The 26,986-nt window shown below is 42.2% G+C and overlaps 1 protein-coding gene across 1 annotated transcript in view; it reads right to left on the reverse strand.

The window, feature by feature from the left end:
* Positions 1 to 26,986, reverse strand: part of eif4e3 (eukaryotic translation initiation factor 4E family member 3) — a 114,592-nt gene that overhangs the window by 63,349 nt on the left and 24,257 nt on the right. The window lies entirely within an intron of this gene.

Genomic DNA, 26,986 nt, shown 5'->3' on the forward strand with positions numbered 1-26,986 from the left:
TGGAAACTGAATTTTACTGATATGCTACTTCCATTAATTATTGAGCTGGATCGAATGTCGCTGACGCCACTCCCACAGGTGGAACTGGATATTGCGGGAATCTGGCGTGGGTTGACGGTAGCTGGTTGAACTGATTTTGTTGTGACCAGCTATTTAGTGAGGGTGATGTGGGCTTGCCGCAGGTGGCAGGGGTAGCTCTAACATCAGAAAGGCCCACATTACCCGGCATGTGCCATATTTCAACAGCAGTCAGTCCTGTGTTAAGAGTTGGAATTCATTTTGCAGGCTCTGAAAGCTCTGCAGTTTAAATCTTTGTCAGAGGCATTTCTGTGTTTCCAGTGAAACAAGTCCATCAACACTGCTGAATTTCTCTCTGGCACCCGAAAATGTCTCAACACAATCAAGTCAGAGGATCTCCCCACAATTCAGTAAAGGCTTGCTGCGTGACCTCCTCCAGACCATTCGCTGGACCAGAGAAATAGTTTTTCAGTCGTGGCCATAGAAGGCGCCATCGGCTGACCTCGAGGCCTGAATGAAGGTTGCAGCAGAGGTGAACTGCACAGAGTGCATCCAAGAGATTGGGTACAGATCAGGAAACGTTTGATCTACTCCACACCTCAAATGAATGAGTGACTGACTGGCAAAACTTGCTTTGAAAGTGTGCAGGGACAGAAGGGAAATTATTATGGGTGGTGGGCGGCACAGAGTTATACAGTTGGGAAAGTATTGTCTTAGACTCCTAAACATCGACTCTGGACCCCATGAATGCTTATGGCACCAAGTAAAACATGGGCAAGGAAACCTCCTGCTGATTACCACAACCACCCCTCTCAGCTGATGAATCAGTACTCCATGTTGAACACCACTTGGAGGCAGCACCGATAGTAGCAAGGGCACAGAATGTACTCTGGGTCGGTGACTTCAATGTCCATCACCAAGAGTGGTTTGGTAATACCATCACAGACCAAGCGGGCATAACTGATAGATTGGGCAGGTGGTGAGGAAGCCAAAAAACCAAGAGGGGAAAACAGACTTTACCTCATCCTCACCAACCTGCCTGCTGCAGATGCATCTGTCTATGTTGGTATCGGTAGGAGGGCCCACCACAGTCTTTCTGGAGATGAAGTCCCGTCTTCACACTGAGGATACCGTCTATAATGTTGTGCGGCACTATCAGTGCGCTTAATGGGATACATGATGTGGAGATGCCGGCGTTGGACTGGGGTGAGCACAGTAAGAAGTCTTACAACACCAGGTTAAAGTCCAACAGGTTTGTTTCAAACACGAGCTTTCGGAGCACGGCTCCTTCTTCAGGTGAGCCTGAAGGAGCCTGAAGAAGGAGCCGTGCTCCGAAAGCTCGTGTTTGAAACAAACCTGTTGGACTTTAACCTGGTGTTGTAAGACTTCTTAATGGGATAGACATCGAACAGATCTAGCAGCTCAAAACTGGGCATCCATGAAGCGTTGTGGGCCTTCAGCAGCAGCAGAATTGTACTCAATCACAATCTGTAACCCCATGGCCTGGCATATCCCCCACTCTACCATTAGGGGGTCAACCCTGATACAATGAAGAATGCAGGAGGGCATGCCAAGAGTGTCACAAGGCATAGCTAAAATGAGTCATCAACCTGGCAAAGCTAAAACACAGGACTACTTGTATGCCAAACATAAACAATAAGTAATAGACAGGCTATGCAATCCCACAATCAACGAATAAGTTTTACAGAACTGCTACATCCAGTCGTGAATGGTGATGGAGAATTAATCAACTCACTGGAGGATGACACTCCACAAATATCCCCATCCTCAATGACGGAGAAGCCCAGCACAACTGTGCAAAAGACAAGGCTGAGGCATTTGCAACAATCTTCAGCCAAAAGTGCCGAGTGGATGATCCGTTTCGGTCTCCTCTGAATGTGCCCAGCATCACAGATGTCAGTCTTCAGTAATTTGATTCACTCCATTTGATATCAAGAAACAGCTGAAGGCACTGGATACTGCAAAGCTATGGGGCCCTGATAATATTTCAGCAATAGGACTGATGACGCGTTCTAGAACTTGCCACGGGCCAAGCTGTTCCAATAAAGCTACAACACTGTCATCTACTCAACAATGTGGAAACTTGTCCAGGTATGTCCTATATACAAGAAACAGGACAAATCCAATCCTGCCAATTACTGCCCCATCAGTCTGCTCTCGATCATCAGTAAAATGATGGAAAAGTGCTTTCAAGCAGCACTTTTTCAGCAATAACCTGCTGGGAACCAGGGGGGGAAAACCCTGTGCTGGTTGAAGTCATACCTGGCACAAAGGAAGATGGTTGTGGTGAGTAAATCATCTCAGCTCCAAGACATCAATGCAGAGTTCCTCGGGGTAGTGTCCTCGGCCCAACCACCTTCAACTGCTTCATCAATGACCTTCCTTCTATCGCAAGGTCAGATGTTTGCTGATGACTGCACAATGTTAGTATAATTCGTGACTCCTCCAAAGCAGCAAGAGCTGGACAATATCCAGGCTTGGGCTGACAAGTGGAGAGTTATATTCGCACCACCCATGTACCAGGCAATGACCACCAACAAAACTGGAAGGCCGAAACAACGGGAAGGCTGACTATGTGGATGGTCATAAATTAGGAAAAGGGAATGTGCAACAATATCTGGATCTTTTGGTACACCTGTCGCTGAAGGTAAGCAGGCAGGTGCAGCAGGCTGTAAAGCAGACAAAGGGTATGTTGGCCTTCATAGCGAGAGAATGAGTACAGGAGCATGGAGATAGATGCAGGAAGGATGTTCCCGATGGTGGGGGTGTCCAGAAGCAGGGGTCACAGACTGAGGATACAGGGTAGATCAATCAATTTCAAAGTCGGGGTCGCAACCCGTGGGTGGGTGTTAGAAGGGTCACGGAACCATCTATCGTGGCATTCCCTATTGCAGCAATTAACGCGCAACGGCCGCAGTAGCCGGCTTTTAAAAATGCTGTGAGCAGCTTTAAAAATGACGGCCATGACCTGCTTTAAAAATGCGGGCGCACTGCGTATGCCTGGCGCTCAGCGAGAAGCACCGCCTCCTCCAGACATCAGCGCAATGATTCAGGAAAAAAATTTTTTTTCAATTCAATCAATCTTCCTGCCTGAAGCGAGGCAGAGAGCAGGTCACGCGCCTCAAAACTGACGTCACTTGCTCTGGATGCGATTGTGATTCTTCCATTTTGTCAGCAGCAGACAAGCAACAGGACTGAAATGTTTTAAATGGATTGTTTTGTAACAAGAAAAGAGAGGGCCAGAGACACAAACAGACCAGGATCTCAGAACTAAACCTGTTGGAGTGAATGGCTCAGGAGAATCCACAGCAGGAGAAAACAGTGGTGGTGTGAGCTGTTGTTAAGGAGAATCCACAACAGGACAAAGCAGTAGTGATGTGAGTTCCCCGGGTGGAACAAACCATTACAGGGGGACATAAATTTAAGGTGAATGGTGGAAGATATAGGGGGGGATGTCAGAGGTAGGTTCTTCACCCAGAGAGTAGTGGGGGCATGGAATGCACTGCCTGTGGAAGTAGTTGAGTCGGAAACATTAGGGACCTTCAAGCGGCTATTGGATAGGTACATGGATTATGGTAGAATGATGGGGTGTAGATTCATTTGTTCTTAATCTAGGACAAAAGTTCGGCACAACATTGTGGGCCAAAGGGCCTGTTCTGTGCTATATTTTCTATGTTTTCTATGTTCTACAGGACCTCTGATGAATAACCTATACAGAATTGTTAACATTGAATGACAAAACGTGAGATCGTGAGGGCCAAGCAGCCTTACTTGTCGCATTAAAGCTAAGCAAAAGTGGTGGGTCACAAAGTTTGGGCGGCTTGGGTTGCAAAAGGTGACTGGCATGGGTCGCAAATGTCGGCCGGCATGGATTGTGATGGTCAGTTGATGTGGGCCCCGAAGGTTGGCCGGTTGGGAAAAATGGGTCCCCGGATAAAAAGCTTGAAAAACACTGGGGTAGATCACGTAGGACAGAGATAAGGAGAAATTACTTCACCCAGAGAGTGGCAGGCCTGTGGAATTTGTTACCACAGAAAGTAGTTGAGGCCAAAACATTGTTAGATATAGCACTTGGGGACTAAAGGATATTGGGGGAAGGGAGAGAAGAGAGGCAGGATTAGACTATTGATTTAGATGATCAGCCATGATCATAATGAATAGCAGAGTAGGCTTACATGGCTGAATGGCCTTCTCCTGCTCCTATTTTCCATGTTTCGAAGAGAGAATCAAACCATCACCCAGTGACCCAAACGCATGATCATCAACATCCCTGAACTGGACTAGCCATATAAATACTGTGGCTGCAAGAACAGGTCAAAGGCTAGGAATCCTGCTGCGAATAACTCACCTCCCATTTCCCCAAAGCCTGCCCCTCGTCTAAAAAGGCACAAGTCTGAAGTGTAATGGAATACTTTCCACTTGCCTGGATGAATGCAGCTCCAACAACACAGAGAAGCTAAAGGTGCCATCCAGGACAAGGCAGCCTACTTGATATGGCATCCTTTCCAAAAACATTCAATCCCTCCACCTCCAACAGTGGCAGCTGTGTACATTATCTACAAGATGCACTGCAGGAACTCACCAAGGTTTCTTAGGCAGAATATTCCAAACCTACCGCCACTACCATCTAGAATGACAATAGCAGCAGATACATGGGAACACCACCATCTGCCAGCTCCCCTCCAAGTCACTCACCACCCTGACTTGGAAATATATTGCCGTTCCTTCACTTGTCGTGGGGTCAAAATCCTGGAACTCCCTCCCCAACAGCACTGTGGGTGCACCTACACCTCGGGGACTACAGCAGTTCAAAGCAGCTCACTACCACATCTTCAAGGGCAAATAGGGATGGGCAGAATGCTGGTCTAGCCAGCGATGCCCACATGCATAATTTTTTTTTTTTTAAGCTGCAGGAGCAAATGGGAAAAACTTGGCACAGCTGTTTGAGGCACTAAGTAAACTTGCATGGTTGATAAAAAACTCCATTCTGTCATGCCTCAGGTGGACGAGTGCGTTGCTTTATCCATGGAGACGTGGTGTTAACGTGAATCTGCAGATCACTGCAGATACCATGACAACAGTGTTGTAGTGGGTCAGAGATAGGTGGGCAGTGCTCCTGTACATCACTCTAGAAGCACCTGCACCCATGGAAGGCAGAGCAATGCTATGCCACACCTAGAGGAGTGAAGAGCGGCCAGTTGAAAAACTTGAAAATACCTCTCAAGGCACAAGTGTAAACAGTGTGTAAACCCACACCCTCTGTCAGTGACCCAAACGCATGGAGCAGACACCTGCGGCACCCTTAGGATGCCTACTGTGGTCATCAAAGGCCACGAGGCAAGGAGAACAGCAGGCTGCCTCAAGTTGTCTGCAGATACGGTGGATGTACCTTGCCACAGCATTAACAGCAATATTTTAAGAAGGGCACGTAAACACACCACTGTGGTTTATTTTACTTTGTCCATTATTAATTATTAATCTATGTATTTTGAAATTAACCTGGTTTTGTTTTTCAGATTTATGCGATTCAGTTATTTAGTGCATCATGATCATAGGCAGGATAAGAATGGGAAGTCTGCTCGTGGGCATGTGTGGCTGCCTTGTTTAGCAGAAATCATGTCAGCCTAAAGGGATGGAACAAGTGGGGCTTGTGCGACTGAGATTTAACACTAATAGAGGACAAGGAAAACCTTACCCTGTGTGGCACCCACTGCACACCAGGCACTGATATAGAGATAGATTAGATTGTCATATCAAACACCACCTGCATCTGCACCATATTGATGTTGATGTCGCTCTGTTGGAGCAATCGCCCCCTCCTCATTGTCATCACCAGACCAAGCATTTGCTGCCTTTTCCCCATCTGGGTTCAGATGTTCTCCAGGCCCGATTGTGGAGGGCATAGCACAATGATACGACTCTCTCTGGGTCGTATTCCTTTCCAGGCAATTGAAAAGGGTTTTCAGTAACGTCATCGTCTGCTCAATAATGCTCCCTGTGGAACATTGTTGGTGTTATATCTCTCCTCTGCTTCAGTACATGGCTCTCTCATGGGTATCACAAGCCAGATGTGGAGAGGATATCCCCAATCCCCAAGAATCCATACTCTGGGCTGCTACCATGCAGTGAACAGCTGTGACATTTGGGAGTGTTGCAGCATATAGACATAATGACTGCTTCCTGATAACTAGCACAAACCTGATCATGCACTATCTGCATGTTTAAAGTGTAAGAACCCTTCCAGTTGATGAATGCAGTTGGCTGGCCAGAGGCAACATGCGTTTGATTGATTACACCCTGTATTCGTGGAAGTAATAATAATAATCTTTTATTGTCACAAGTATGAAGTTACTGTGAAAAGCCCCTAGTCGCCACATTCTGGCTCCTGTTCGGGTAAGCCGGTACGGGAATTGAACCCGTGCTGCTGGCCTCGTTCTGCATTACAACCCAGCTGTCTAGCCCACTGAGCTAAACCAGCTTCATGCCACCATAGATGTAAAAAAACCATGGAGTGGTCAGTCTGGAATCCTCGTCCATTCAATATTTTATGAAGACACCAGTGCTCTTCAAGAGGACGGGTGGCCTGATGTAGCAGTGTGATTGCCCGCACAAATCCTGGAAGGAACAAGAGGCGTAGAAATCGAGCACAACTGTAACTTTGCACGACTGGAATGGTGTTACTAGCATAGGCTCTTGGGTGAATGTCAGCCTGCATAACAGTGCATTTCTCAGTGAAGGTCTTGACAGAGAGATGGAGTCGCTGCTGACACTTTCAGCCATTTACAGATTATATGATTTTGTGGGAATAAAGTGGGTCTGGCATTGTCTTCTATTTTACCCCTGCTGCCTGGTCACTTGTCCTGGTGCTGCCCCTTGCAGCTGCTGCAGGGGTCTGTTCCGATGCCTCTGCAGCTCTACCCTGACGCTCATCATCACAATCCTAAAATCCAATTGCATTCAGCTTTACGGCATGCATTTAGTAAGAAGCTCGACACCATCCAGGATAAAGCAGCCCCCTTGATTGCTCCCCCATCCAGAAACATTCAAACCCTCCACCACCGACGAACAGTGGCAGCTGTGTGTAACATCTACAGGATGCACTGCAGTAACTCACCAAGGTTCCTTCGACAACACCTTCCAAACCCATGACCATTGCCATCTCGAAGGACAAAAGCAACAGATACCTGGGAACCCCACCACCTGGAGGTTCCCTTCCATGTCATAATGACCATATAATTTTTATAAGCATAATTCTCGGTTATCTCTCAAATGCTCATCTAGCCTCAGTATAAATCCATCTATGCCATTAGCCACATCCACTTCCCGTGATGGTGACTCGTTCTCATCACTCCTCAGGCAAAGTTTCTCCTGAATTCCCCATTCGGCAGCTAGCTTAAATTGATCGCCTCTAGTACTCTTTTTCACAAACAGAAACACTCACTGGTGAGCATCCACCAGCTCCAAGACATTGCAGGAACTAAAGGCCCAAGAGAAAGAAGATCAATGTCGCAGCCCGAAAGCAGCCCAACTGAAGGGAGGAATTCCAAATGCAACTCATAACCAATCTGGAAAGTTTTCACACATCCAACTCAATTTTCTGCTCAGGGAGTGAATGTCAATTCACGGCATAATAGAAACATCCAGATCTTTTTCTGGCTGGGGCAGGGAACACATGTGCAATGTAAATTACCCTGTAATACAAGTTAGGGTCAATATGGCCTCTCTCGGTTTGATTGTCTATATGAATTACAGAGGAACTTTCCAGTTTCCCATCACGCCATTAGTTTTCGTTTTTGCTCTTGCTTAAACCTCTTCAAAGGAGATTGCATTGTTTAGTGCAGGTGAAAAGGGTCTGCACCATGATACACAAGGCATTATATCTCGATGCAACAAGCTAGTTGGACAAGATTGATCTTTCCAACCAAACTTTTCATATACTATGACATCCTTCAACATATATAGACTGAGTACTGGAAATTAGGAGAAAATATTCTTCAAGCATCACGATATATACCATCTACCATAATCTTAAAGAATCATTTAGTACAAATAACTCAACAATTTAGACTGGACATTGGTTATTGCCAGCCATAACCAACCCCATTCCTCACTTACTTCTTGCCTTCCAAGGGAAACTTTTACTTACCCTTAATCTTTCTTTGTATTTCAAATTGAGTTGTTGTTCTTATTATAAAAGTTCAAATAATGAACGTTCCAAGGTACAACAAACATTTTACAGATCTTGAGAATACAAACAGAAAATACTGAAGTATTTACCAGATTTGGAAGCATCTAACGACAGAGAACGGATACTGATGAAAGGTCATTGACCTGGCATGTTAAATAGCTCTGAGATTACGCCAGACCTGTTGAGTAATCCCTCCATTTTCTTGCTTAATATTAAATTTTCACCATCGTCGATATTTTGCTTTTGCCCAGATCTCTGGTCAATTGTCATTTCAGAAAATTAGAAAATGATCTTGAATAATCAACACGTTTTACAAACAGAAAGCACTCAAATATGTCTGTCAACATCCGTAAAGATGAAAAGGTTAGGTGTGCATACCAACTGATCCTCCATTTTTCCTGTCTGCCAATACTCCAGGTTTTCTTCCATCCTCAGCATTTTCTACAGCTTGTTTTAAAGCAGAAACACCATGTTGGCTTTGACCCACTTACTGCTACTTGATCTCCACCATGCGTTATTTCTGAAACATGTGCATTCACAACTTCCTCATCCCAGGTACACAATCAATGGCAAGAGGCATATGCAATATTTACACTTAACTATCTTGTTGATGTTAGTGTTGAAAGTTTAGCAAAGTTGCATTGCAGTTCCTCTTCTATCAGAGTGAAGTTGAGGAAACAGACTATTTGAAAAGCAGGTTCAAGCAATTTTCACCCAGGACAGAATGCCTTTTGCAATAGTTAATCAGTTTACAATTACAAATTGACAAAACTTTCCACCCTTGTAAAAATTTTAAGTATAGACTATAAAATCATTTTAAATTGATTCTGGTATACACATTAAAATCTGGCAATATTTCTTCAACTACATGTTCAGTCTGTTAAAGTTGTAAAGTTTTAAATTTTATTGAAATATGAAAAACTACAAATTTAACATATATAGAATCAAACTGACACAAGATGGCACTAGACCTCTACTACTGAACATGTTTTACATATTGCAATATTTTCACACAATGACTTTGATGTATGATTTTAAGCTATCACATTGCAATATTAAACACTAAGCCGAAAAGAGAGAAGAGATAAGTGCATTTTTGTAAAATATTTAAAGGAAGACTTTTGAATAGTTATCACTACAGAAGGATTAGAAATCCAATTTACTGCTAGGCAGTCTGAAGTCTTTGACAAGCATTCTCCCTTTCCTTAAACAATCATTATGCAATTCATAAATATGAAAGGACCAGTACAATAATTGGTCACGGCTCCCATGATTACTTGGCTAGTGGAGAGTGGAGAGGATCGAACCTTTGGAATTTTGATCCTCAGCTTATGCCGAGTTAGCTGTTCACTGCCTGGGCGCTACAATTGTCCATGATTTGCTGAAGTCTGCACATCTGACTGTTATTCAATGATCTATGCTGGAAGTGAGGACCGAAGGCTGCAGAGGGTGAGGATTTTGCAGATGTTCTGATGGTTCAGGACAATATAGATGACCAAATGGTATTGTTAATGCTTATGTGGCACCCTTATGACTGAAAGATATAAATATGGTCTTTATGTGAAAAAAAATATTTTTGCATTCTAATTAGACCACACTCATTATGAAGTGTTAATGTCTTGTAATTAGTTTGCACATTATTTCAATTCATAAATAACTTCGTTGCTTTATCTCCATATAATGGTAAAAAAAGATCAGAATCAATAGTTTATGCTCAGTTACAATAGTAATATTTTTTAAAAAGTCAGTAAGATTTCAATTACAAGGCACAATAACCAAGTTATCTTACTGAAAATATAAAATGTAAATAAGAGAATGAATGAAGAGAGGACAGCTATGCCCTTGATGTAATATGTTACAAGTCCAGGACAGAAAAAGTTGAGTCTCGGATTGTATTTCTTTCTCAGACAAAAATGATGGAAATGCCCTAATAGTTATTTTTCAATACCAACACATCAACCCTGATATCACATATACATTAAAAAGTTTTTTCACATATCCATAAATAACACAGCTCGTGTCTTTTAAAGCACCATTTAATCTAGGGGCCTGCAACATGTGGCTCTTTAACATTCATTTGCAGCTTCCAATTTTTAACCAGTTGGATCCCATTCCCATTAACATGAAAAAATCCTAAAATAAACAGAAGAATCATTTTTAATATGGGGATAAAAAGCTAACCATTAATCTGTGCATTATGGTTTCAAATGATTATTTCAACAAAAATATCATTGTGCTCTAAATAAACTTGTTCAAGCAATAAAGCTACACTATAGTTAGAAATTATACTTTGGATTAGCAGAACAGGTTTCATGATTATCATTATTGTTTCTATTATAGCTGAAACAATACATTATTCTGAATAGGCTATTAGCTTTTTTTAAATCTCGAAAACTAGTTGCTGAATTGTTTCAATTCTAAGCATCTTAAATGCTGTTTCATTGGTGACTATACAGACAATATTGTAGTAGTGAGAAATTGGAGTTGGCTCGATTTTTATTTTTTCCTTCAGATACATACATTACATAGATTTTGTTTTGTATGCAAATTACGCATTCTACCAAGCACACTTGGCAATTTGCCAAATATTTGATTGAGAAATGCAAAATTTTGGTCCTGCGGTTTCAAATACCTTTTATTTTAGGAAAACCTTTTAAAATAAATTCTTCTGAAAAAAAGATAGTTAATCCCTGATTTAGACTCTGCTCATACTGGGAGTTGAAGTTTTAGACTTAAGTAAGCTTCCTTAATTCAATTGTAATCTTCACCAACTACAAGCACGACATAGCCAAACCTTTGAATGTTTGGCACCAGATATAAACGAGTTTCAAAGCCTTCAAATAGGTTTAAGTTGAAATCTGATTTGTGTTACTATTTACAAAGAATTTGAAAGAGGATTCTTAAAGCTTATCATCAACAATTTTAAAGAGTATAATAAAGTTAAAACAGGAACAAAAAGAAAGCAAGAAACAATAACCTTTCAGGTTGTGCAAAGTGCTCCAACAATATACAACAGAAATGTAGTCACTGTTATAATGTAGGGAATGCAGAAAATGATTTGGGTGTACCAAGATCCTAGACACAACAATTAAATTGCTGCACGGAAGTACAGTGGTTAGCATTGTTGCTTCACAGCAGCTGGGACCCGGGTTCGATGCCAGGCTTGAGTCACTGTGTGCGTGCGTAGAGTCAGCATGTTCTCCCCGTGTCAGCGTGGGTTTCCCCCGGGTGCTCCGGTTTCCTACTACAGTCCTAAAATATGCAAGTTAGGTTGATTGGTCACGCTAAATTGCCCCGCGGTGTCTGAAAGTTAGGTAGACTTGCTGGGTTAGGGTGGAGGTGTGGGCTTAGGTAGGGTGTTCTTTCATGTGCCGGTGTAGACTCGATGGGCCGAATGGCCTCCTTCTGTACTGTAAATTTAATTAAATAAGGCAAGATAACATGTTTCTAGTTACATTGGTAAGAGGACAGTTTCTAGTTACATTGGTTACAAGTCAATTTTTAACCAGATGACCAGAAAAAGCTTTCATGGAACACTGCACTTGAAAGAGAGCATCTCTGGACAGTGCACCTCCGTCTGTATGGATATGTAAGCCTGAATTGTGTGTTTCATGTTGCCAGGGATATGGGCATCGAGAAGGGACAAGTCATAGGAAGCCATTGTAGGATTGGGTCACAGATTTTCCCAAAATGTCCCTGATCCTCTCAAAGAAAGTGTGTATGCAAGCAAGGGGGTGAGGAAGAGAGAGAGAGAGAGAGAGAGAGAGAGAGAGAGAGAGAGAGAGAGAGAGAGAGAGAGAGAGAGAGAGAGAGAGAGGAGTGCAATGAGAAAAAGCACATAGAGATAGAGCAAGCAAGTCTTTATTGTTCAGTACTGTTATGATCCCAGCTGATGTTAATACTGGACAAGTCAGATCTCAGCGTGAAACCTGGCTTGATAGATCCCAACTTTTAATATGTTTTAAGAAACTGAGGAGGAATGTTACTGAACAAATTCACAGGAGTCTGTTGATGAACTTTGAACACAAAACAAAATATTTATTAAATTTTTAAAAATTAACTATGTTACACCACACAAAAAAGTTGGGAAGATCTCAATGTAAACTAAGTGATTAAAATATTTACTATTCGTTCACCGCAGCAATATCTTTAGGACACATACTAATTCAGAAAACAATTTGCCATATCGACCTTATACTCTAATAGTCAAAGTATACAGCACATGTGAACCAACTGCCGAACTGTAGTCAGACGCAACATAAGCCTAAGTAGATGATAGATGCGACAAAAGAAGAGTCTACGGATTTGTCATATTGTGAGCCAACCATTCTTGCGGAAACGTACGGGGCGATTCTCCCAAATGGAGCCCAGGTATTCGCGCCGTCGTGAACGCCATCGCGTTTCACGACGGCGCGAACCGAGCCCGGGTACGACCGATTCTGTCCCCCACAGGGGGCCAGCACGGCATTGGAGCAGCTCACGCCGCTCCAGCCTCCCTGCTCGGTGCCAAATGGGCACTGTGCCACCTTGCGTGGTTGGGCCACGCCAACCTACACATGCGCGGGGACTTCTTCCGCCCGCCGGCCCCGACTCAACATGGCGTTGGTGTTCAGGGGCCAGCCACAAAGTAAAGTAGGTAAGGTGGGGGGAGGAAGAAGAGAAAAGAGGCCGGGCCCGCCAATCAGTGGGCCCTGATCGCGGGCCAGATCCCCATCGGAGGCCCCCCCTGGGTACGGAGCTCCCCTCCTCCCCCCCACAGGCCGCCCCCCCCGACCGTTCGCGTAGAGTCCCGCCAGCGCCGTTCACCCCTGGTCACTGGCGACAGGACTCTGTCATGTCCGCACAGCCGCTTGGCTCATCTGGGCCGGAGAATCGGCAACTCGCCGATTCCAGTGGCCCGCGGCACGCCAACACAAATGGCGGCGATTCTCCGCACCTCGGAGAAGCGGCAGCATCAGGGCACGGTTGTGGCAATTCTCTGGCCCGGCACAGGGCTCGGAGAATCGCCCCTCTTTTCTTTCTCCTCATTCGAAGAACGTGCCTTGAAATTCTCTCCAAACACTCCACTTTCACTTTCCAAGCACACTTGCAGATCTTCAGCCATACTATGCAGACATCACTGCTCCAAAAGAACCAGCCTTCGGCTGCTTCTTTGGATCATCAGGGCTTCTCTCAAGTCCACTTTGCTTTAGGTCTGCTCCCTTCAGCTCTTTCTTTAACTTGGAATCTCTGCTCCTGTCATTTACCTTGACTAAATGGGATCGATCTCTGATTCTTTACTTTGTTTTGCCTGGGACTTTTTAACTGGGACCTCTTTCTATCCCACTCCCTGGTATGTGACCTTCGGTCCCCCGCCCCAGGTCCTGCTCCTTGGGACACCTTCTCTGGAATGGCGCTCCAGCTCAGGTTACCCGATCTGCAGCTTTGTTTCCTTCACTTATTTTCCTTCTGCGCAGGCACGCAAGGCCAGTTCTCAGCTAAAAAAAGATAAAAGACATTAACTACGCACGTGTGGCTCTTTTTCTGCCAGTGCATACACAAAAGGCCCAAATTATGTAAAAATAACCTGGACTTCACATCTGCAGTTAATTCTTCGTTGGCGCATGCGGAGAAAGCCAGAAGCTCCACCCTGCAACTTGACAAATTCAATTTTTTGTTTTTGAGTTTCATCACACCACACAGAATGTGGATGGGAGCTAGAGCCCAGATTGAAGAGACCTAAGGTTAAAATGAAACTGGAAAATTCGACTGGCTTTAGGTAGAGGAAGGGATTTCTAATTCATCCCTCACCATAAAAGTCAGTTCAGGGAGTAGAAGTTACTTGGCTGGAAACAGAAAAGGGAACCGAGGATAGCTTTGGACTAGTTCCTGAAAAACGAAGTGCCTATTTAACACACAAATTATAACAGTGGAGGGATATTTTCAGTTGTTTTAAATGTTAAAAGGGGAGGGGGTGTATTTTCTATAGTTTACGGTATTAGTTACCTACTGAAATATTGTTTAGTCAATAATGCTTTGTTACAATAAAAGTCTGAAAATTTGAGGTCTTGTCATGTAATCCTTTTGTCATTAAATGGAAGTTTAAATTAAAAAAAGATCCCTATGGGATTCTTAACATGACACAGACAGGGAATCTTTCTGTTCAGTCAAGGTTGACATCTTTTTTAGTACTCAATTAGGTATTTCAGATTACTCGCTAAATTTAACAAATTTAAATAACAACGGCAGCGACTACCTTTGTCCTTTGATTAATAAGCTAGCAGTACAAAAAAGGCATAGCTTCACTGGGTCTCTCGACAAATTTTAGAACTGGCAGCTAAGTACAGTTTTTGGTTGTTTAAACAAAAATAGGATAATTTCAAATGCAAAGGGATGAAAGATATGGTAAGATTAGAGAAATCGAAGCCTTACAGTCAAGAAAAGCAGCCGAAATGCGCAGATAAGATAAACACAGATTATTGTCGGACAGGAATGGAAATTAGTAAAAAGCTCAATTTAAGACTAACATCAGGCAATACTGATTAGGCAAACGGCAAAAAATAATGTTGGAATAATCTAACAGCCAAGCTGGAACAATCAAAAAACATTGAATTATACTTTAAATATGCTCTATCCTTACAGGAAAAATATCCAGAAAAGAATGAACTCTGATGGACAAGTAATATACTATAAATAGTAAGTGCTGGGCATACTCAATAGATCTGGCAGCATCTGTGCTGAGATTGAAATAGAGATAATGTTTAAGGTTGATTACTCTTTTCCAAAACTGGAAAAAAATTGAGATATAACATAACTTAAATCAAAGCACAGCAAACCAGACAAAACATATTCCTCTACATTTGTTGGAAATGTCAGTTTGTCAAAACATTTTTTGAATTAGGGAAAGAGGGGAGACGACTTAAAAAAAAACATGGGTTGACCTCAAATATAATTCAGATGCTGCGCCAATACGAGTTATGACAGATGTCTGGTGCATTTACAGAGTAATGTTTATTGGAGTCCGATGTCAATTTAGGACTTGTAGCCAAATTTGAAGTTTTACCTAATGCCGGTGAACCCATTTTCTTTTTTAAAGTAGTCTACCCTCCTTCCCTAACAAGAACAAGATATTGTCTAGTCTTCAATATCGAGGTACAGGCCAGACCACCAAAAGCAACTGATCTCTTTCATGCAAACCATTCCAGTGTCCCCAATGCAGTTGGTACAATACTGGTTTTCTCAATGAATGGAGGAGCAATAACTCGCATGCCCCAAAGTAAACATCCTGACGTGACCGGTAACTCTCCATCCTCCTGGAAACGCGAGGATGCAAGTCAGGTGAGGCTTGGAAGTCCTGGAAAGAGTTGTCATGTATCACATGGTCCATGACAATGGACAATGTCGATTTCACTCGAGTAGCTTTTTTGAATTGGAGAGAAGTGATTGGTGTGTTCTCCACATGTGCAAAGTAGAAGATGCCTTTCTGAGCAGCATCCCGAGGCTGACTGAGAGGGACAGCCTCGAAAGAACATCTGCTTTGCCATGCAAGGTACATTTTCTACTTTTATGTGTCGCTTGTGTGAGCGCCCGGCATCAATGTCCAATGCTACATTCTGCTTGAAGCTAAAGAAGAGATACCCGTGGCTGCGTGGCGACCGAACATTGAGGTAAGTGACCAATGTTCAGTCAGGAGCGTGAATTTCAACCCAAATGGATACTGCTGAAATTTCTGGATTCCAGAAATGATCCGCAATGCTTAATGTTCGATTTGCTCGCTTCATTAAAATCTGTGAAGTGAATGCTATGGACCTCACCACAGCAGAGGGCATTGTGTGAGACAACAGCCCCAACTCCATAAGGTGATATATCACATGCAAGTTATAGGAGACAATGGAGGGGTCAAAGTGCATCAGTACCTTGGAATTTGTCAGTGCTGTTTTAGCCTTTTTGAACACAAAGTCCAAAGATATGCAGATTTGGTGGATTGGCCATGCTAAATTGCCCTTAAGTGTCCAAAATGGCCCTTGGTGTTGGATGGGGTTACTGGGTTATGGGGATCACAGGCTTCTGTCCATTGTATTCATTAGTAATGTCAGCATTCATTTCAAGAGGGCTAGAATACAACAGCAGGGACGTGCTGAGGATGTATAAGTCAGACACATTTGGAATATTGAGAAGTTTTGGGCCCTGGTTTAAAGGTATGCAGGCCTTGGGAGGGCATCCAGAGGAGGTTCACAAGAATGATCCCAGGAATGAAAGACTCATCATATGAGGAGCGGTTGGGAAGTCTGGGCCTGTATTCGATGGATGGGGGGAGGAAGAGAGAATCTCATTGAAACGTACAGAATACCGACAGGCCTAGATAGAGTGAATGTGAAGAAGAATGGTGTTTCCATTAGTCAGAGAGACGAGAACCCGAGGACACAGCCTCAGATTGAAGGGATGATCCTTTACAACAGAGACGAGGAGAAATTTAGTCAGATGGGTGAACCTGTGGAACTCATTGCCGCAGAAGATTGTGGAGGCCAAGTCACTGAGTGTCTTTAAGACATAGATTGATAAGTTACTGATTAATAAAGGGATCGGGGTTACAGGAAGGAGAATGGGGATGAGAAATATATCAACCACGATCGAATGATGGAGCAGACCAGGTGGCCAAATTCTTCTCTGACATCTTGGGAGGTCTTATTTTCAGGCTTTGTTCTGACACAGAAGCTCATGCAGGGGTTTCATCAGGGCTCCAGCTATGGAGTGAATTTCCCATAATAATTCACCAGCCCGAAGAATGAGCGAAGCTGGCTGATATTCTGAGGAGCAGGAGCATCCACAATGGTCGTGACCTTTGAGGGTGCTTTGTGACATCCAGTAGCGTCAATGGTATGCCCCAAATATACCTTAGTGGGCTGAAAAACTTGCAATTGTCTTTGTCTATCCGTAGGCCATACTCCTGTAGCTTTTGTAGGGTGGCAACCAGGCTCTGGGGGTGATCCTCATCAGTCTTGCCCATTATCGAGATGTCATCAATGTAGCAGGCAAGCCACTCAGGATCTGGTCCATGGCCCTGTGAAAGAGCTGGAGCTGACGTTATTCTAAAAGGCAAACAGCTCTATCTGCATAGTTCCATGTGTGATGTGATTGGTAGATACTCTTATGATTAAACATATATTTGTAAGTATGCCTGACATAGGTCTATTGTGTTGAATTACTGCCCACCAGCAAAAACATCCTCAATCTGGGGAAGTGGATATTGCTCAGCACAGCACGGGGCTAACGGTAACCTTGAAATTCTCACATATGTATATGGAGACATTTTTCTTGAGCACTGGAACCATGGGTATTGCCCATTCACTATCAGGGATAGGTAGTCTTGACTAGACTCTCCAGGTCAGCCTGGACATTATTCATACGACAGATGGCACAGTTCTGGCCTTCAGAAATATTGGCCGAGAGTCAGCTTTGATATACAACTTTGCAATAATTCCCTTCATGCTTCCCAAATCTCCTTTGAACACAGCATGTTTTTGCATAATAAATGTCAGACCAGCTTCTTCTGTCTCAATGCTACACACTTCATCCCAGTTTAATTCTCCAACCATCACCAACCAACTAAAGCTGGATGGCTGCCTTTGACCTGGAACAGTGGTAGTTTAGCAGTCTTCTCCATTTAGTTCCACATATTTATTTTTTTCTGCCCCAATTAAGGAGCAATTTAGCATGGCCATTCCACTTACCCTGCACATCTTTGGGTTGTGGGGGTGAGACCCATGCAGACATGGGGACAATGTGCAAAATCCACACAGTGACCTGGGGCCGGGATTGAACCCCGGTCCTTGGCGCTGTAAGGCAACAATGTGCCACCATGCCACCCTCATTTAGTTCCACATTACCGTCCCTGTATTTGTTTTCAGAACGTCAAGGGAAGATGTTTAAGCTTTTCCTCATAGATAACACCTGGAACCAGAGAAACTGCTGCCCCTGTATCCAGTGCCATATATGCGTTAGTTGGCCCTTCAGCAGCCGTGTCACCCAGTAGTCCTGTCAAGTACCTGCCACTGACAGGTGTGGAGAGGCCCTTCTTCAGACTTAAGTGTCACTCTGGTCCTCCCATTTCTGCTGTATGACATGCAGATTATTTGTCTTGTTACATGAGACTGCAGATGGTTTTTATCCCCAGTTTGCTTCTCATATTCAGTGTTTCTATTTTATTTTTACACGTACGCTCAATGTGTCCCTTCTTGCCACACTGACAAGTGTTCAAAGTCTCGTCGCCAACATTCAGATGGATGGTAATCAGGCTTTCCACAAGGTAACATTCCTAGCTATTTGCTATCTTGTGTGCATCCTCAAATGTCACGTTAGGCAATCGAGTTGATGCATTCAGCTGCTGTGCTTCTTTTGCAGCCAGCTCCATGGAACCTGCAATCTCTCCAGCTTTCGGCAAAGTGAGGTTAGGCTCTGTCAGGAGGAGATTCTGGATTGCTTCACTATGAAGGCCACAGACCAACCTGCCACTGATGATATTGTTCAGAACGCCACTGAATTCACAATGTTCAGTGAGCTTTTTAAGTACTGCAATACTGGCAACTGTTTCTTCCCCTCCTTGGTTTCATTTGTTAAACTTGAAACTTTCTGCTATGACAAGTGGCTTAGGGGAAAACTATATCTCCAGGGCTATTACAATGACATCCTCATAGGATTTTGTGCCAGGTTTGTCAGGCAGCACCCAGCTTCTTAATAAGCCAAAGGGTTTGGTCCCATCACACTTAAGGAAGTTGCCACCTTTCTATCATTTTCAATTCTATTTGCAAAGTTTAGGAACCCTACTGTTCAACAGTTTCATCAAAATCTCCCAAAGGTCAAGTGTGGCCATTTTCAGCCTTTTCTTTTCTTTGTCAATTCTGTGCTGCTGCTTTAAGACGGTCTTAAAGTAACAGCGAAGCAACTGACAAAGAAAATAAAAGCCTTCTTCTCCCCTCACTCAGCTGTCTCTGCAGCTGCTGAGTCACTCTTTTAACCATGTTTTTCTAAAAATATAAAACGAGACCTGCGATTGTTGCTGCATTTTTAAAAAAAAACTTTTGAGCACTACTCACTTACTTTTCCAAAACTACTGCACTTCTGTCTTTTTCCATATCAAGGGCTGTTTGCACACTGTCAATTTCTTTGTTCTTGTTTTCCTGCACTTTTTCGAGATCCCCATTTTTTAAACTTAAAGCTGCTTTTAGTGCCAGCCATTTTTTCCATCATTCGTAATTTCTCCTGGTTAGATTCACTCGTGTTGGAGACTGCCATTGCCTGGAATGTGGCACAAATGTTATTTTCCACTTATCGGCCCAAGTCCAAACATTATCCGGGTCTTACTACATGTGGATAAGGACTTCTTCAATAGCTGAAGAGTTGCAAATGGTATTGAACATCATCAGCAAATATCTGTACTTCTGAATTCATGATGGGAGGGAAAAGAAGCAGAAGCATGAAGAAGCAGAAAATAGTTTTGCCCGAGGAACTCGTGTTTGGCTTCCAGCAACCATCTTCATTCGTGTTAGGTATGATCCCCAGCAATGGAGCACTCACCCCCTGGTTCCCATTGACTTCAATTTTGCTCGGACCCCTTGATACAACACAGTTAAATATTGTCTTGACGTCAAGGTAAGTTATTCTCACCGCATCTCACCATTACTGAGACTGGCTTTTATTAATGCCAAATTTATTCAATTTTATTCCACCAAGTATTTTGTGAGGCGATTACAAACACTTCCTGTACTTTTAGAAATGGAGGCCTGCTGAAAAGGTAAGCACAGTAGCAGTTCTTTCACTTGCACGTATTGCTTGCCATGTATAAATTACTTTATGTTACAGAGGCGACATGGTGGCGCAGTGGTTAGCATTGCTGCCTCACACCATTGAGGACCCGGGTTTCATCCCGGCCCCGGGTCACTGTCTGCTTGGAGTTTACACATTCTCCCAGTGTTTCTGTGGGTCTCACCACCACAACCCAAAGATGTGCAGGTTAAGTGGATTGGCCACACTAAAATTGCCTTTTAATTGGAAAAAAAAAGAATTGGGTACTCTAAATTTATTTTAACAAAATATAATAAACTTGTGTTGTGATTCCAGTTGGTGTTATAACAGGGTGGGTAGATCCTAGAATGGAACCCTGAATTAAAAGATCGTAACTTTTGCTTTTTAAAAAACAAACTTTCGAGGAATAGTCCCAGGAACGCTGCTTTATTTTAACAACAATTTTTTAAAAGAAATTGGATAATACAATACTCCTTTACTCCCTCTTTAGCTTAACAATTATACACAGATTTTAAGTTTAACACAAACTACAAAGCACAACATAGTAAGGGACAATGGTCTAATTTATGCAAAGTCCCTTTTAAGAAAACATGACGACTGTGGCCAAATACACACGCCTTTCTGAACCCAAAAGAATGTCTGAGGATTTCTGCTTAAAATCGACCCATCCCTCCCAGCTGATTCTTACACGATGTGCCACTTTGTCTCACTGAACTCCAGCTTCCACGCGAGTAATTTGAAATTCCGCTTTCAAAAGTCACACTTTCAAATCTTCTTTTAAATTATGCTTTCCCTCTGCTGCTTCCATCGAAGTTTCGCTTTCAGGTTTCCTTTATTTTAAAGGCTTTTATGCAAATTTCGAGGTCCAGCCACTGATTTCTATAATTGTTTCAAATTATGTCTCTCAATCTGCAGTAATTTCTCACAGACCCGAGCAGTACTGCAGATATCTTTCTGGCCTCTCACAATTCAATGCCATTTCATTTTGGTGACCTTAATGGATTGCAATCTGCTCTGGTTCCCAGTTTCTTCTGTTCCATTAACTCCAAGCTTCTTGGAAAGTTCTTTTCATTTGTCGACTTTACTTAACTAGCTGAACTTTAGGTTTCTGGCATTGGTTTGCTTAAGCATTACTCTATAGTACGGCTTTTCTTCCAGCAAGATTGAGAAAGATGAGCCATCTTTAGCCTTCTAAAACCAACCGCTCTAGCAGAGCTGTGACAGCTGCTTCTCTCTTACTACCTATCTCCAACTGCAATCAAATTAGCTAAACTAGCACTTAAAAGTTTATCTACCTTACAAGGCCCTAGTTGCTAAGCAACCACGGCTGGTTTATTTACTCTTCATGCCGTAGCCCTCTCCAATACAACAGAATCACAGTTGGAATTGAAACCTATCTCACCCATACAAACATCTTTGTTCAGCAAGAACCTAACTGTAGGTTTGACCCTTCCAGGCACAAAAACATTACATTAAATCCACTTAAAATGTACCTTATTTCTAATGTTTAGCACTACAAATAAAAAACTCCCTTAAAATTATCTTCATTTTCCTAACACTATATCACAATATTTGTTGTACAATATTTGCAGAAACACGATTTAAGATTTTGTGCTAATTTACCAAGTTCAGTGACACAGCAACTTCAAATTGACAGCTACAATGCCATTCCAACAAGGACAGAGGTGGAAACCAATAGGATAAGGTCTCTTACAAAAAGTAGCACCCACTTAACTGTATACGAATGGCATTTATACCGTGCTTCTAATGTAAAAACATCCCAAGGAACCTCAAAAGAATATCATTTTTTTGTCAAGTCAAAGCGAGGTTTAGTGCGGGAACTCCAGAACCTGAGATCTAGGCAGCTGAAGGCTTCACCACCAGTGAGGTAAACAAGAAAATCAGGGATGTAGAAGACTCCAGAACAGGAAAGTCAGGGGGTCGTAGGGCTTCAGTTTACAAAGCAATACATTTGTTTTCCTTTATTTGGCTTTCACCAACAATATCATTTATTTAAAATGTTATGTGTTGGTACCAGAGAAATAATTCTTTCTATTCAGGATTAGATAATGATATAGTTAAAAATTTGCACTGTTCATCTATATTGTTATACCTTTCAGAGGCCTAAAAGGCCTCTTAGAGTTTTTGCAACTCAAAAGGTAACCAGTTTCTTAACAGACTAATAGTTATTTAATAGCAAGCCAAAAGTATTGTAAATTACCAATGAGCAAAAACTGAGAAATTAAACATTTTTTCCAAAGTTGACATTCACAAGCATTACCAAAACCCACCAAATATTGGTGCTTCTTCGCTGTTTTCAGTGAACATTTTTCTGTCACTGTTCAGTAGAGCTGCAGATAACATTTCTAACAGAGACAAGATAAAAATCAAACTTTGCAAAAAGCTTGTTCTCAAAATGTGTCAGTTAACACTAGAAATGGCTTCAAAAAGTTTTTCACACAAAAATTTCCACTTCTGCACACACCACTACATGCACAAAGTGTTATCTGCCCCCCCCCCCCATAAACACAGGTGTGTGTGCGAACACGTGTTAGCGCATGCCTATGTTCGTGTCCCTTCCATCCAATCATCCAAATGTCAGAGCCTGAACCAACCCAGAATAAGGAGCCTGTAGAACAGGGAGACAGGAACAGAGGCACAGCAAAATCTAAAGCCACAACTCATCTTCCCAGTTCAGCCTCATGACCTGTTGTTTCCCACACTCTGGGGGCACGTCAGTCATTATTCAAGCACCAAGTTACACTTGTCTGTCTGTGCCAAGTCAACTCCAGCCGACTCGGATTTGCTCCCAAGGTTAAAGGATGCTTTGGGCTCATTCCCTTTCTGCTTGGTGGCATCAATCTAGTAGGGTCAGGGCTGTTCCACATGAGCCTTTGGACTGTGTTACTGATCCATTCACCAAAGGGAAGTTATCCTCATTCTACTCTTTCATAACAGATAACTTTTTAAAAGGTAATCTCCTAGCCATCTCTGTTACCAGAACAGTCCAGATGTTTGCATCCTCTTCTCTGAACTAAAGTTACTTTCCAATGATAACATCCTGTTAAACCTCCTCAGTACCCTTTCTAAGGCCTTTCAGTCTTTCCTGAAAAGTGGTGCCCAGATTTGTTCGCAATACTCCAGTGTAGGTCTAACAAGTGATTTATAGAGTTTAGGAGATCTCTTTCTTTATTTTATTATTCTTATTCCATCTACAAGCCCAAGTAACCCATATTCTTTTTCACCACCTTATAACTTTCTGTGCCACCTTTTAAGGATCTGTGCATATAGACATGCTCATCTGCGCTTTTCAAAAGTGTAATTTAAAGTATTTTTCCATAATAAACCTCCAAAAGTGCATTTCTTCACACTTCTCGGCATTAAACTCCACCTGCATTCTTCTGTCCATTTCCTGAAGCCTCTACTATTCTCATCACTATCTACTACTTTGTCTAGTTTCATATAATCTGCAAACGTTATTATACTGCTCTCCAAGTCTAATAAATAAAAGCAAAATGTTACAGATGCTGGAATAAAACCAGGATATTCTGGATAAACTCAAGCAGGTCTGGCAGCATCTGTGGAGAGAGAATGTAGGAGAGAGAACATAGCTAACGTTGAGTCTGGATGACTCTTTGCAAAGGTACAGAGAACTAGAAATAAGATTGGATTGATACTGTTGTTGGGGCATGGAGCAATGGGGCTGGAGAGGGCCAGCAATAGTGGACATTGATGTTGTAGAGAAAAAGACAAAGGGAATGTAAACGGTGGTGATCGTGGCTAAGAAGGGTGCCGATAGTAGCACATTCAGAGAACAGAATGTGTTAATGGCAGAACAAAGGTAAGCAGTGTGGCAAAGGATAACCCAGACCTATTCCAGGTCTCTTGAGCTTTGACAAAGAGTCACCTAGACTTGAACGGTTAGCTCCATTCTCTCTCCACAGATGCTGTCAGACCTGATTAGATTGTCCAGCATTTTATGTATTGGTTTCAGATTCCAGCATCCACAGTAATTTGTTTTTACTTGTCATTAATGCTGTTTTCCAATGGTATGTTTTCCTATTCAAATATGGAACAATGATTTATTACATAGAAGTCTTAAACGTGTTCCAGCACTAAACTCTTCTTTTTTAGGGCAGCACAGTGGTTAGCACTGTAGTTAGCAGCATTGCTTCACAGCTCCAGGGTCCCAGGTTTGTTTCCCAGCTTGGGTCACTGTCTGTGCAGAGTCTGCATGTTCTCCCCGTGTCTGCATGGGTTTCCTCCGGGTGACCGCTTCCTAGTGTCCAAAAAGGTTAAGTGGAGTTGCTGGGTTATGGGGTAGGGTGGAGGTGTGGGCTTGAGTAGCGTGCCGAACAGCCTCCTTTGCATTGTAAATTCTATGTTTCTATGATTTCCTGTCAAGCAGGATTCTATGATTAAAGCACGAATGGGATGGTGGCTCAATTTACAGAGCATCAATTGATGAACTTTCTAATCTCAAATGTCTTGTGTCTATTACCTTGCAGAACAACCGCGCATCAGCCAACAACTGGATACAACTATTATAAAAAATCATACCAAATAAGAACACCTCAAAATGTTTCTTCCTTTGCTGATTTTAAATCTGCAGAACTATGCATTTCATCGGCAAAACCAATACTGAAAAATAATTATGGATTTGTACAAAACAGAACAAAAATCAATATACCAACTGTAGGAACGATGAACCACCGGCCCTTTTGAGAATGAATTTTAAGAGGTTGGCACTCCAGAGTTGATTTCTAGTTGCCTCTGTTTTATATACCAGTGATTGCATCATTGGGATAAGGGAGCCAAACTTCATATTGAAGACCTCAGAAACCTGCTTATGGATGTTGGTTTTCTAGAATTTGATTCAAGCATTCAGCATTATGAGAATAGCTTTTGGCACAGTGCCATGACTTCTCTCAGGAATCATTAGATTGTGGATCTCTATTACAAGGGTTAACAGATCCAAACAACATAAATTGCATTGAATTAACCATTTAGACTGGCAAGAGGTTGGAGGACAGGCTAAATATACACTTTTCACAATGCCGGCCTGTAGTTCTTCCCCAAATACTGGGCAAAATCTATGTCCAGAATGGAAAAATTGTAATTATAATGAACAAATATGCACTGCAAGAAACAGTATGTGCAGGTATTCCTGTGCGAAGTGCACCTGCAGTAAAGTGGGATGATTTCAGCACCAATTGAACAGGCATTTATTAATGACACTACTTTCAGTGGTTCTGAAGATAATAAGATTGTACTACCTATCACAATATTGGAGCTCCAATGTGAAAAATAAACCAAATCACAGATGGTCTCCGGAATCAAAATTTAATCTCTGCACAGTAGCATCGAAGTAAGAAATCTACAAGTAGAAATATAAGCTTTCCTAAGCCAAACTTATTAAAAATAGATGAAGTCATACTGTGACAGCATTTTACTAACTTCATTACTTTTGCTTCTTTGTTGGTTACTGTAATATTTTATGGAAATTTTCATACTTGATATTCTCGCGATTAAATTACCCTGTAGAGTATAATAATAGTATAATTCAATAAATGGCTTTACTTTTCCAACAGTAACCTACCATCTCACTTGTTAAGAGTGAAACAAGAACCAGTGTAACAATGTCAAAAGCAAATTAAACATGAAACACAAACATCAAAACCACTACCAACAATCCAATAAGATTAAAGAAGTATTTTAATATCTTCAAGGATTTTTTAAAAAACTCCAGTATTTCTCTTTCAATATAAGCCTACAGGATTGCCTGGTTCGCAAACACACTCTAGCCAGGCGATCTAACGTTACCTTGGTTATTAGTGACTTGGTCTTAGAGGAATCATCTTGTCTTCATATTTACTTACCCAGCCAGTGCTGCATTTCACGTCAGAGCTTCCTATTGCTATTGTTTGTTTTTTTATCTGTCACGTGCTCCATAGTTGAACATTTTAGTATGCTGCAGCGAGTTCTCCTGATTCCACGTTCATGTTCTGCAAATTGCCATCTTTGATGATGCCCACTTTGCACTAACCAAAGCCAATAGCAGTGATGGAAATAAACTATGCAGCAGTTTAGATGGTAGTCTTTGTCCTAGATTACTAATTCTCTGTGACTGCTTTTTCTCACCTTTTTAAAACATCACATTTAAATGCAATTTTTGTCTTTTAAAATTACACACCTTGGCCTCAGACACCATCAAGTTCACAGGATCGTATATCTAAAAACAAATTCACTGGCTAAAAATTCTTGATAACAGACACTACAAATGCCCGTTGAAATCATCATTATATCTTTAATTAGCAGCATCTTGCCCGAACAAATTTTGTTTCAAGTACAGTAACTCAAGCACATAAAAGTAACTTTGCGCTTTATAGTGCATCCAATTAACATTCTGGGATTCTTCAACAATGCTGGCTCAGGCTTGAAAATGGCAAAATATGCTTGGAGTTGAATTTTTTTTTGAGAAATACAGCACAGAAAGGGCCCTTCGGCCCACGATGTTGTGCCGAACTTTTGTCCTAGGTTAATCATAGAATTTTGGACACTAAGGGCAATTTATCGGTGCTATGTCTTTTCGTCCGACGTCATTTCGTCCAACGACACTTCGTCCACGTCTTTTGGTCCAACGTCTTTTTGTCCGCACGTCTTTTGGTCCTACGTCTTTTTGTCCGATGATTTTTTTCGTCAAAGACTTTTTGTGACTTGACTTTTTGTAACTTGCTTATTAGCACTCCACTCCACTCCCCACATTAACTTTTTGTAAATAGAAATCTTCTCTAATGCACATAGCAAGGTATAATATGCAATAAAGGATTTTTATTACCGGTCTCTTTCCTTTAACGAGCCTCGTTAAAGGATAGTTATTATCGTTCTCTTTCCTTTAACGAGCCTCGTTAAAGGATAGATATTATCATTCTCTTTCTTAATTCGCCCATCCCGAAATGGCAAAGTTCATTGTGTCAA

Source organism: Scyliorhinus canicula, chromosome 11 (assembly GCF_902713615.1).
Source record: "Scyliorhinus canicula chromosome 11, sScyCan1.1, whole genome shotgun sequence".
Taxonomy (NCBI): domain Eukaryota; kingdom Metazoa; phylum Chordata; class Chondrichthyes; order Carcharhiniformes; family Scyliorhinidae; genus Scyliorhinus; species Scyliorhinus canicula.